We start from the raw sequence: 12,472 nt of genomic DNA on the forward strand, positions 1-12,472 counted from the left end.
AAAAACTTTTTTTTACTAAATAAATAAATAAATAATGTAGAGAAATAAAATAAATAATAAATAAAAATAATTGAAAAGAAAATAAATAAAGAAAAAATTTTTTTTTTGTTGGGTAATGGATAGTCCAAATAAGAAAATGGAATTGGGTTTGGTTAGTGGGTTGCCAACATTGGGCAGCCCAATGAAGGGTGGTGGGTATTGGTAGCCCACTTCAAGGGGAGGCCGTGGCCTACCCCATGTGGGAGCCGCAGCCCACGTTCAACTGGCTTTTTTTTTTTAAAGAGCTGCAGCTTTGAGCCTAGTGAGCCGTGACTCACGTTGTTTGAAGTTTAAGAAGCAACGACTTACCACTTTTTTTTTGAATTTTTTTAAATTTTTTTTTGAAATTTTTTTCCATTAACCTGCATAAATAAAAGAGTGTTAATAATTTAATAGTTAAATAAATAAAAATAAAAATAAAATAAAAGAAAGTAAGCTATAATGCTTGGATTGTCTCTCAATAAGTGCTTCTTTATAGTCACTAGCTTGACTATGGTACCCTCTTCTCCACTACTTTATATGGCACGAGACTTTCTTTATTAACCTTGACTACTCCGGTAAGTCCACTATAAATCTCGATAATATCATAAAGATGAATTGTTACCGCCTTAAACTTGTTCCCCCAATATGGTCTAAGATTCCATGGCAAAAGATGGAATTGTGAATCAGAAAGTACTACTCACTGTCCGACCACAAAATCAAGATAGCTGGAAAGTGGTGGTGGTTTTGTCTCAAGAGTTGGCACCTATGTTGTTGAAGGTGGTGAAATAGGCTTACCTTTACCCTCATTGACTGAATCCACTTTATAGCAACTATCTGTATAAGGATACTGACTTGCATTGAACAAATTAGATACCATTTCTTCCTTTCCAACTTTGAAAGTTATTTTGCCATTCTTCATATCAATAATTGCTCCAGTTGTAGCTAAGAATGTTTATCCCAAAATAAGAGGAATTTCAAGATCATTTTCAATCTCGAGCACAATAAAGTCCACCAGGATGTATAAATGCCTAGCTTTAAGCAAAACATCCTCTATAATCCCAACTAGCACCTGATTGTTCTAGCTACTAATTGTAAGGTAACTATAGTAGGTTGTATCTTTTGAAATCCAAGTTTTCTAGCAATAAACAAAGGCATTATTGAAACAATAGCACCTAAATCACATAAAGCTTTAGAAATTTTAAAACTACCAATAGTGCAAGGAATAGAAAAACTCCTTGGATCTTTAAGCTTTGGTGGAAGCTTATTCTGGATTATAGCACTGCACTCTTTAGTAAGTGCAATTGTCTCAAACTCTTCAAATTTCCTTTGTTTGGTCAGGATGTCTTTCAAGAATTTAAGATAACTTGGCATTTGTTCTAAAGCTTTAGCAAAAGGAATATTAATGTGCAGTTTTTTAAATACCTTAAGAAATCTCTAGAATTGTTTGTCAAGTTTTTACTTTTGAAAGTGTTGAGGAAAATGTGCTGGAAGTGTGAGAACATATTTTGATTTTCCTTTTGAATTTTCGATAAACTTTTTAACCACAATATCTTTTTCAGCATTTTTTTCAATTTCTTTCCCATCAGATTGAATTGAAATCTCAAGATTTAATGCTTGATTACTTACCTCTTTACGTACCTCTTTTTCCATTATGGAGAATGATTGCCATACAATGTTCCTTACCTTCTCTTCTTGGGTTGGGTTCAGTATCACTTGGTAAGGTACTATGAGGTCTAGTATTTAAAGCACTAGTAAGTTAGCCTACTTGTATCTCAAGATTTCTAATTGAAGTTGCTTGATTTTGAATGGAGGCATCTGCCCTTATCATAAATGCATTAGTCTTTGTTATGAATGCATCAGTCTTTGTCATGAATTTCATGAACATATCCTCCATTGAAGGCTTTTTCTCTAGCATAGAGGCTTTAGATGGAAATTTGGGGGGAAAGTTTAACTTAGCCGTTGATGAAGACCCTTGGTTGTTATTCCATGAGAAATTAGGATGATTCCTCCAAGCAGGGTTATAAGTGTTGGAATAGGGATTGTTCTGTTGTCTATTTCCAACAAATTGATAAGACTCAGAGTAAATGGGACAATTGTCATTGGAATGTCCTTCCCTATAAAATTCACATGTCATAAAGGAGTTTTAAACAATATTAACACTCAATTTATCTATTTTCTTTGCGAGAGAGGCCAATTGTGTAGAGACAGTGTTTATCACATCTAATTCATGAATTACAGTAATTTTTCTTATATCCAATCTTTCAGATGGCCATTGATAATTATTAGAAGCTATCTCTTTGAGCAAATCATAAGCTTCATTAATGGATTTACTCATGAGTGCACCTCTAGCAACAGCATCAATGGTAGTTCTAAAAGGTCCCAGCAAACCATTATAAAAAGTCTGAACTTGCAGCCACTTAGGTAATCAATAGTGAGGACATCTTTTCATTAAATCCTTATACCTTTCCCAAGCTTCATATAGTGATTCAAAATCAAATTGCATGAAAGAAATGATATCATTCCGCATCTTTGCTGACTTTGCAGATAGAAAGAATTTTGCTAAGAATATTTTAGCCAAATCATCCTAAGTATTAATGGAACTAGCAAAAAGCGAATTTAACCAACTCTTTGCTTTATCTCTCAATGAAAAAAGGAAAAGCCTCAATCTTATGGCATCATCAGTAACACCATTAGCCTTAAATGTATTACAAATTTCTAAAAAATTTATAATATGAGCATTCGGATCATCATTAGGCAAACCCCTAAATTGAACAGTAGTCTGAATCATCTAAATGATTGATGGCTTAATTTCAAAATTGTTGGCTTAAAAAGCAGGTCTTCAGATACTAGAGTGGAGATTTTATACTTGTGGGACTGCATAATCCTTCAAAGGCTTGGTCTCTTCCTCTTATTGATCAGCCATGGTTTTACTTGGAGCAGAAACTTTTTTATTTTTCTTCTGAAGTTTTCAAAAAATCTTTTCAATTTCTGGATCAAAAGGAACAATTTCCAAGTTTTGGATTCTTTGCATACAATGACCAAAAGTACCTAAAAAATTAAAGAAAAGAAATGTCTAGATTAAACTTAAGAATGCTCGGTATTGATATTAACAAGAAAGAATTAGAAATCAATTCCTCGGCAATGGCGCCAAAAACTTGTTGTTCACTTTTCTACTCACGCAAGTATATGTATCACAAAGATAATATAGAGATGAGTAAAGTGTCGATCCCACAGAAAATTGAATTAATCTTTACTGTTAACTACTAAAATGAACACACCTTAATTTTATCTAAATAATTAAAATTAAAAAGAAAGATTTGAAACTAATAAACTAATAACTAAAACTAAAACTAATCTAAAATCTATTAAAAAATTTACTTTATTAAATTTGAGTGACCACCAGTGTCAAGCTTAGCTCTATTATATACTTGCCATGTCATTCATGTATTTGATAGCATGTCTGCATACTTGGATGCCTCGTAGAATCGTTAAAAGTCGGTATCGTACCTAATGGTATAATTAAGTCGATTAAAACCTCAAACTAGCTTGAATAGAGATTTTAGGATGTATTTGAGAGTTATTGAACCTTAGAATGTTTTAATATGATGATTCGGAGTTCGAGGATTAACTTGGAGTCAAATTAAGAATTTTCATAATGTAGGGGCAAAATGGTCATTTTGCCACCCAAGGGCAAAATTGGAATGTTGGATGAAATTTTTGACCAAGTTTGACTAGTTGGAACATAAATTGAATTTTAGAAGTGAAAATTTTCAATTTCGAGCATAAGGGCAAAACAATCATTTTATGTGTCCACGAGGACGTAATTGAAATTTTTAAAATTTTACACCACCATAACACTTGTCAAGCCCATGAATTTCACCTATTATCATTTTATACTTTGGATAATTAAGAAATTACATGTGGTGGTGAGCAAATGCTTAATTGTTAAGTTATTAACCATGGACCAATTATATGGTGACACGTGGCAAATTTTAATCCTTTTATAATTCCCTTTAAAAACTAACACACACTTCTCCAAAATCACTCTCTCTTGCCCGGCCAAAGCAAAGAACAAAGAGAAAAGAATAAGAACAAACCCTAGAGAAGAAAATCCAAGAGAAATTTGTTGAATTTCAAGGAATAAAACAATTAAAGGTAAGATTTTTCAATTTTAGCTTAAGATCTACCTTTCCCATGCTCTCTTTTTCCATTGTCCGTAGTTGAAACTCAAGATTTCATGAAGTAAAGTTTGTTGGCCGAACCTAGGGGGAGAGGTTTTGATCATGGGTTTCGTTAGATTTCATGCTACATACGCGTTTTTAGTTGTTTTGTGATACTCCTTGGCCGAATTTACTAAAAGACATATTGATGATGAATCTTGTTATATCTCATGTTATTTAGCTCATATTTGATGAATTGTGGTGCCAGATATTGAAAACGGTTATGGAAACGTATGGTTCCTTTAGGAAACGATTTGAACAACAATGAGAAAATCAAGTTCATTGAGGTACTTTGGGTGTAATTGGAGTATTGGAAGTGTAATGAATATATTTGGAGTTGAATCGGATGTTTTGGTTGATTTAACAGTGTATAGTTCGAGTTAGATTGAATACAAATTCAGTCCAATCATAATTGAACCCACGTAGAACACCGTCTTTAAGTGATTATTCGGACAATTCTCATTCAATTTCATGCATTCATATAGAGCATGAAATAGTTTTATAATAGTTTGGCACAAATATATTGAATTACGTGTCGTGTATTACGTATAGGTGGTGACCCCTCTAATAAGGGTAAAGATATTGTACCCGAGGATCAAGAATAGGAGTACTCCAAACTCCCGCTATTATGAGTAACAGACTTTCATCTTAACTATCTAAAGTTGTTTCTACTCGTTTTTATGTTTTAAAGAATAATGAGTTTAAATGGTAAATTATTATGTTTTAAAGTTGAATTGTTGGTTAAATGAAATGAGTTTTATAACTTGTTTTGAAATTGAATACAGGTTTTGGAAATTGAGTAAGTGGAGACTATATACTCGTGTTTGATATATGGTTTGAATTGATGGCTTATGACAATGTGATCGCATGAATGGCTGGATTTGTGTTTTGTGTGGAATATATAAACTGTTTTGTTTTGCCGTGACACAGGCTAGGTAATATTATATTAGCCATGTTATGCTGTCAAAATGTTTATTAATTTGGTGGGTTATTTGATTAGTTTACTGTAGTGGGCGAGTTTTTGTGGACCAGCCTATTAGAGGGGCATGGTAAACCCCATTATATTTTACCTTAGTATGAGAGGCGCAGAGGGTATCTCCTAAGGTATATTTAGAGTTCACTTCACGTCGAACCACCATGTGAGGGTGAAACTCAGCCAACGCCAAGGAACGGCTACGTTTTTAAACGTAAAAACATGTTTTATGTGTATATATCATTTTAACAACCTTGGCGGACTCGGTTGGATGCCCAGGCCAAGGTGTCACCGAGTACGAGTTTTGGTACGAGCCAAGTTTTAAGAGAGTCATAAGCCTTACTGATTTTTTTGATGAAATGTAATTGTTTTATATGAATTGAAATGAGTTTTGAATGTTATGAATTTTATTATGATGGGATGATTTAACTGTATCCATTTACTCGGTTTTAGATGTTATAGATGAATTTTACTTACTCATTGGGTTTATAAAAACTCACCCCTTCTTTTCACCCATTTCAGGCTCAAGATAGTCTGTACACAACCGATTTTGTCGAGGATTGCTTTTGGATCTGCATCCTTAGAAATCAAAAGTCTACAGTCTTGCATATTTTCGATTAAATCGGGGCCCACATGTCATTGTAGAATATTTTGTATACTTGGCTGCGTGTGCCACTATATGTATGAATTTATTTTGATTTTATGCTACAAAAATTTTTCACGCAGAGTTCTATAAATATTGTTTTATAAGAAAATGAAATATTTTATTTAATATTTTTATTTAGTTTGATTAGCCATAATTTCATTTTAAATGGATTATTTAGATTACTAAAATTATTTTTAGATAAGAAATGTATATTTTTCGATTGTATGCTGCATTTTTACCAGGTTTCAAAAGTTTGGATAAAAATGACCAAAATACCCCTATGTGGCAGAAATTATTTTTTTGTTTGCTTTGATTTAAAAATAGTTTATATTCTCTTAAAACATGATATTTAGTAACTATTGCTCACAGAGGAGATGTAAAACTGATGTGAAAGCCTTGCGAGGTTTCGATTGACATTTCGGGTAATGAATGTCTATCGAGATATCATGGCGGATGTCACGGGCTCGAAGGGAGTACCGGGTCGTGACAACCAGACCTAAGTTTATGATATCCCTCAAAACTTTATCTGAATATTGTCTTACCCTCTTAACTCAGCTTAATGGATTAAGTTGCTAACCTAGAGTCCTAAATTATTTACAAGTCTCTGTCGAGTTTTTTATAAAAATACCTCTCCCAATTAATTTATTATATGTCTATGCAAATTATATTGAAGAAAAATTCATTAAGTTTGAGCTCTAATCCTTGTTACATATGGCTTATAAGTGTATGTCTACCCTATATGCAAATCAAACCACCTAATCAACTAAGTGTATTCGATCATACACTATACTATTCAAGGTCTACCTAAATCTCCTTCGTCAAGGTTTAACTTAGGCTTCCAATTCAATCTCATTGGTGATCAGGCAATTAGAAGCATTAAGAATAGAATAAAATAAACGACTTAAATCTATCAAACATAAGTAAAAGAGAGATAAATAATTCAGACTATATATTGAGTTCAATCATAATCTTAGATTAAAACTTTAGTTCCCCATCAAGTCACACATTATCATCACATAAAATCTAAATATTAAAAGCACAACCAAGAAAATAAGAGAATAAAAGAAAATATAGAAAAACTCAAGAATTCTGTTCTTGATCTCCAAATCTCCTTGAATTTTGTAAATTTTTCTTAGCTTCAATGACTCTATGGCTTGACTCTCAAATGTTAATCTTGTGTTTTCTTCCTTTCTTCTTTAAGTCATCCGAAAGGTTGTTTTTATAAGCTTTACAGTTAGGCCAAGTTGGATGAAAAAAGAAGTCAATTTCAACTAGGATTTCCTCATCAGACTATGTAAGTCACAACCTTGCCCAATTAATTAATAGAAATCGTAATTGCTCTAGGATTGCTATAGTATGTCAATTTCAATAAGATTTTTGACTACCTTAAAAGCCCAACTAGGTGAAGTAGTGAACAAAACAATTGTAGAGTTTTTTCTTGTCTTTCCAATGGTTTAAGAATCACTTCATTTGAAGTTCTGTAGAGAAAGTTATGGCCAAAATACCTAAACATGTTCAGTGCAAGCTTGCACCTTAAAATTTTGCTCTCTTTCTTCCACTAAAATTCTTCTTTCATCAAATACCTACAAAAGCACAAATAAATCAATAACAACCTATCTTAACCACATTAACACCAAATTAAGCATAAAATTAATGATTATTAGATTGACTCACCTAAACTAACTAATTTAAAATAATTAAATACAACCTATATACATTATGTAAAGCTTGACCTTATAAAATATTTGCCATGACATACATGTGATGGATAACATGTTTGCATGCTAGGAGAGTCTCGAAAAATTTACAAAAGTCGATATTGTACCTAGAGGTACAACAAAGTTGATTTAAGCCTCGAACTAGATTGAACAGAGATTTTAGGGTGAAACTGAAAATTTTAAAGTCCAGGAATGATTTAATATGGTGATTCGGAGTTCAAGGATCAATTTGGAGTCAAACTGGAATTTTCATAACCTAGGGGCAAAATGGTCATTTTACCACCCGAGGTTAATATGTGAGTGTTGGATGAAATTTTTGACTAAGATTGATCAAGATTTACTATTTAGAACAAAATTTGAGGTTGAGAAGTGAAAAAATGTAATCTTGGTATTTTTCGGAGCATAGGGGTAAAATGGTAATTTTGCCACCCTAGAGGCAAAACAGTAATTTTCCACCACCAGGACATTTGTCCAGCACATGGTCTTCCCTTATCCTCATTTTGACCTTTGACTAATCATGTGGTGGAGATAAAAGGTTTAAAATTTTTAAAATTTTAAAAATAGACCAATGGAAACATGCCATGTGTCAAGCTTAGAATATTTTATTATTTTCTATAAAAATCAGCCTATAAACCCCTCATTTCACTCCAAATATTTGGCCACGCCAAGAACAAAGGGAAAAAGGAAGAGAACAAACCCTAGCTGGGGAATTTGAAGAGAAAAAGTGTGAAAAATCAAGGAAAATAAGTGAAAAAGGTAACATTTTTCAATTTAAACTTGAAATCTATTTTCCTTAAACATTTCTACTTATTTTTCATGGTTAAATTACATGTTTTCATGATGAATTCATTGCTAGTCAAAATGGGTATGGAGAGAGAAAGATGTTGGATTGATTTAATTTTAAGTTATGTTAGTGTTTTTAGTTAGTTTAGAATATTTAGAAGCAAAACAACAAGATAAGAATCCATTTTCCCCATGAATCTTCATTGGCCGAATCTTCCTTGATATGTGTGGGAGATGGATTATTATTATTTCAAGAGAAATGGTTTAGAAAATGATGAATAATGATGAGAAAATTAAGTAGGAAAAATCACGGTGTTAGTGCACTGTAATGGCCGAATTTTTCCATGAAGAAATGGGAAGGTTTTGATGTTGAAATTGGTGTTATTTGAATAATGTTTGGTGAATTGAGGTATTAGAAAAGAAATGGAGTAATTTGGGATTAAATTGGACGCGTTAGTAATTAATCGGGTGATAAGACGAATGTGGCCGGTACCGAAATTTAGATGGTTATTCGTGCATTTTGCATTCCATATCATGCATTAGTAGTCTAGATTAGTTTAATTTCGATTTAGTACCCATGAAATAAGTTTCTCGATTTTGTACTGTGTTAAGGTGGTGAGTCCTCCGATGAAGGCAAGGGAATTGCACCCAAGGACAAGTAATCTAAGTACTTCGAAAATCTCCATTCTAGACATTGTGAGTAACCTTATCATCATTTTAATTATCTAAAGTATGTTTTAACTCGGTTTTGGTGAAATTTTATGAAAATGAGTTAAATGGCAAATTTTAGGTTTTGTAACAAAAAATGTGTTTAAATGAAAAGATTTTATAAATTGTCTTGAAACGAATAACGATTTTGAAAGTAGAGTATTTGGAGACCACCGATATGTTGTAAATTTATGATTGGAAATTGATGGCTTATGTTATATTGTTATTGTGTAGGCATGACTAGTTGGGTTGTGTTTTATGAATTGTATGAATTGTTTTATTTTACCCTTGCAAGCTAGGTAGTAAAATATTAGCCCTGTCATGCTGTCAAAATTTTATTGTATAGTGGGTTTAGCTTGCTACAGTAGGTGGATTCTATGGACCAACCTATTAGAGGGGCATAGAATCTGAATATATCTATGTACCTCGGTCGGAGAGGCGCGTAGGGTATCTCTTGAGGTATGGATAGAGTTCACGTTACGCCGAACCACCTCGTGATGATGAACTCCGCTAATGTCAAGGAACGACTGTGTTTTTCAAACTAATAATTTGTTTATGTGTATACGAAATTTTTAACAACCTTGGCGGACTCAGTTAGATGCCTCGGCCAAGGTATCCCCGAGAATGATTTTGGCAGGAGCCAAGCTTTTAAAATACTCATAAGCCATGTTGATTATTTAAATGAAATGAGTATTTATGTTATGAAAAATATATTTAGATGAAATGTTTTAATAGTCTCATTTTACTCGACTTTAGATCTTTTGAATGATGTTTGTTTACTCACTGGGATTTTATAATCTCACCACCCTCTTTTCCATCCATTTCAGGCTCAGATTAGACTGTCAATAGCTGATCTCATCAAGGACTACTGTGGGATTTGCATTCTCTAAACTTTAGGTTCACAGTCCTTTTTACTTTTGTTTATTTGGGGGCCTTCTTGTTATTGTAAATAAAATTTCGTACTCTAGATATCTATACTACTATATGTAGGAATTTATTTTTCTTTGACGCTGTAAAAAATTATTTACGCAGTGTTTTAAAAATATTGTTTTATAAGAAAATAGAATATTTTACTTAATATTTCTTTTATTTTTTTATTATATCCAATAGGCATAATTTCATTTTAAATGAAGATTTTAGACTTTTAAACTCATTTTGATTATGAATTATGTGTTTTGTACTTGTATATTACATTTTAGCTAGTTTCAAAATTTTTGGAAAAAATGACCAAAATACCCCTGTGAGACGAAAATTATTATTTTATTTGTTTTAAGTTGGAAACAGTTTAAAATCTTTTAGAACATGGTTATTGGCAACAGTTACTCACAAGGGAAATGGTAAGCTGATATTAAAGCCTTGCAGGGTTTCGATTGACATTCCGAGTAATAAGTGTCGATCGGGGCATTGCGGTGGTTGTCATGGGCTCGAGGGGAGTTCCGGGTCATGACAATTCGATTGGTATTAGAGCGTTTGGTTTTAAAGATAAGAGTTTTTAGTTTTAAAGTTGTTTTAAAATTTACAGTGTGAGTGTGGCCCCTAGTTAAGTTAAGTGAAGTTAAGTTAAATTAGGTTAGGTTGAATAGAATGCATGCATCTGCATATAGAGTCTAAGGTTGATTAAATTTGCCTTGTTCCCTTGTATAGATTGCCATGCCTCCTCGACACGAACGCCCACCTCTCACTAGATCAGCTAGGAAGGGAAGAGGTCATTCCCAATGTCGTCAACTAGATGCAGTAGAAGAGGAATCGATTACATCCACCATTCAAGCAGCACCTGCTACTGAGCAGGCCGAGACTCCTCCACATTCTCCACATCCTCCGCCACCTACTGGTACTCCTGCCATGTCTCCTGAGGCAGTCCAAGCATTGGCAGCCTTCTTTACCGCTATTGTTGGCCAAGCTCAGGCTTGTCAGGCTCCTCCTATAGTACCACCAGTTGCTCTTTTAGTACCACCACCCCTACCTCCAGTTCCACCGCTAATACAAGATGTATCTATTGCTAAGAAGTGGAAGGAAGTTAGACAACTGGGTTGTGTTTCTTTTACGGATGAGTTAGATGCCACCGTGGCAAAGGACTGGATTAATCAGGTTTTAGAGACTCTTTCTAACATGAGATTAGACGACAATATTAAGCTAATGATGGCTACGAGATTATTAGAGAAGAGGGCTCGTACTTGGTGAAATTCGGTTAAGTCCCATTCCATTACTCCTCAAATATGGTCTGACTTTTTCAAGGAATTCGATTGTCAGTATTTCACTTACTTTTATCAGAAAGAAAAGAAAAGAGAATTTCTAAGCTTGAAACAAGGAAATCTAACTGTAGAGGAGTACGAGACTCGTTTTAACGAGCTAATGTTATATGTGCCGGATCTAGTAAAATCGAAGCAGGATCAGGCCAGCTATTTCGAAAAAGGGCTCCGTAATGAGATCAGGGAACGGATGACAGTCACTGGTAGGGAGCCACATAAGGCGGTCGTATAGATGGCTTTATGAGCTGAGAAGCTCGGGACTGAGAATAGGAGGATTCGGATCGAGTTTGCAAAAAGAAGAAATCCTGGTGTATCTTCTAGTCAACCACCAAAGAGAGGCAAGGACTCAGTGACTTCAGGAAGCAGTACTTCTATTTCAATGACATCTCCTCGACCTCTATTTCCACGATCATAGCAGAGACCTTCGAGGTTTAGCAGATCTACTATGACTGGTTCTGGGAAGAGTTTCGGAGGTTCTGATAGATGCAGAAATTGTGGAAATTATCATGTTGGGTTGTGTAGGGGTTTATGCGATGTTTTCATTGTGGTCAGCCGGGTCATATTAGGAGTAATTGCCCATAGTTAGGACGAGCCATTATAGCTACATCATCTCCACTAGCTCGCACTGATATGCAAAGGAGAGATTCTTTTGGGTTACCACCAAGACAGTGAGTAGCCATACGATCCAGTATGGAGAGTAATACCCCGACACATCTACCTTCGAGACCACAGACTCGTACTTCGACAAGAGTCTTCGCTGTGACGGAAGATGAGGCATGGGTCCGTCTTGGAGCAGTGATAGGTATTATGTCTTTATTTGATAAATATGCTTATGTTTTGATAGATTTTGGCTCAGATAGGTCTTATGTGAGTATAGCATTTGCATCAATTGCTGATAGAACCTGTCACCATTAGAGGAGGAAATTGTAATTCACACCCCTTTAAGAGAAAAGCTAGTTAGAACAGTTGTTATAGAGATTGTGATGTAATTGTTGGTGAGGAAGAATTTATGGGTGACTTGATTCCTCTAGAGATCCAAGATTTTGATTTGATATTGAGTATGGACTGGTTAACTGCACATCGGGTGAATGTGGATTGTTTTAGGAAAGAAGTTGTTCTTCGAAATTCGAAGGAAGCAGAGATTGTATTTGCAG

The 12,472-nt window shown here is 34.1% G+C and overlaps 1 non-coding gene and 1 pseudogene across 1 annotated transcript; both read left to right on the top strand.

The window, feature by feature from the left end:
• LOC148762137 (uncharacterized) overlaps positions 1 to 12,472 on the top strand; it is a 69,119-nt pseudogene that overhangs the window by 17,385 nt on the left and 39,262 nt on the right.
• LOC148762138 (small nucleolar RNA R71) lies at positions 2,445 to 2,548 on the top strand. Its single transcript, XR_016027307.1, has one exon. It is a non-coding gene; the product is annotated as a small nucleolar RNA R71 (small nucleolar RNA).

This window comes from Theobroma cacao, chromosome 6, assembly GCF_053813885.1.
Source record: "Theobroma cacao isolate CCN51 chromosome 6, ASM5381388v1, whole genome shotgun sequence".
Taxonomy (NCBI): Eukaryota; Viridiplantae; Streptophyta; class Magnoliopsida; order Malvales; family Malvaceae; genus Theobroma; species Theobroma cacao.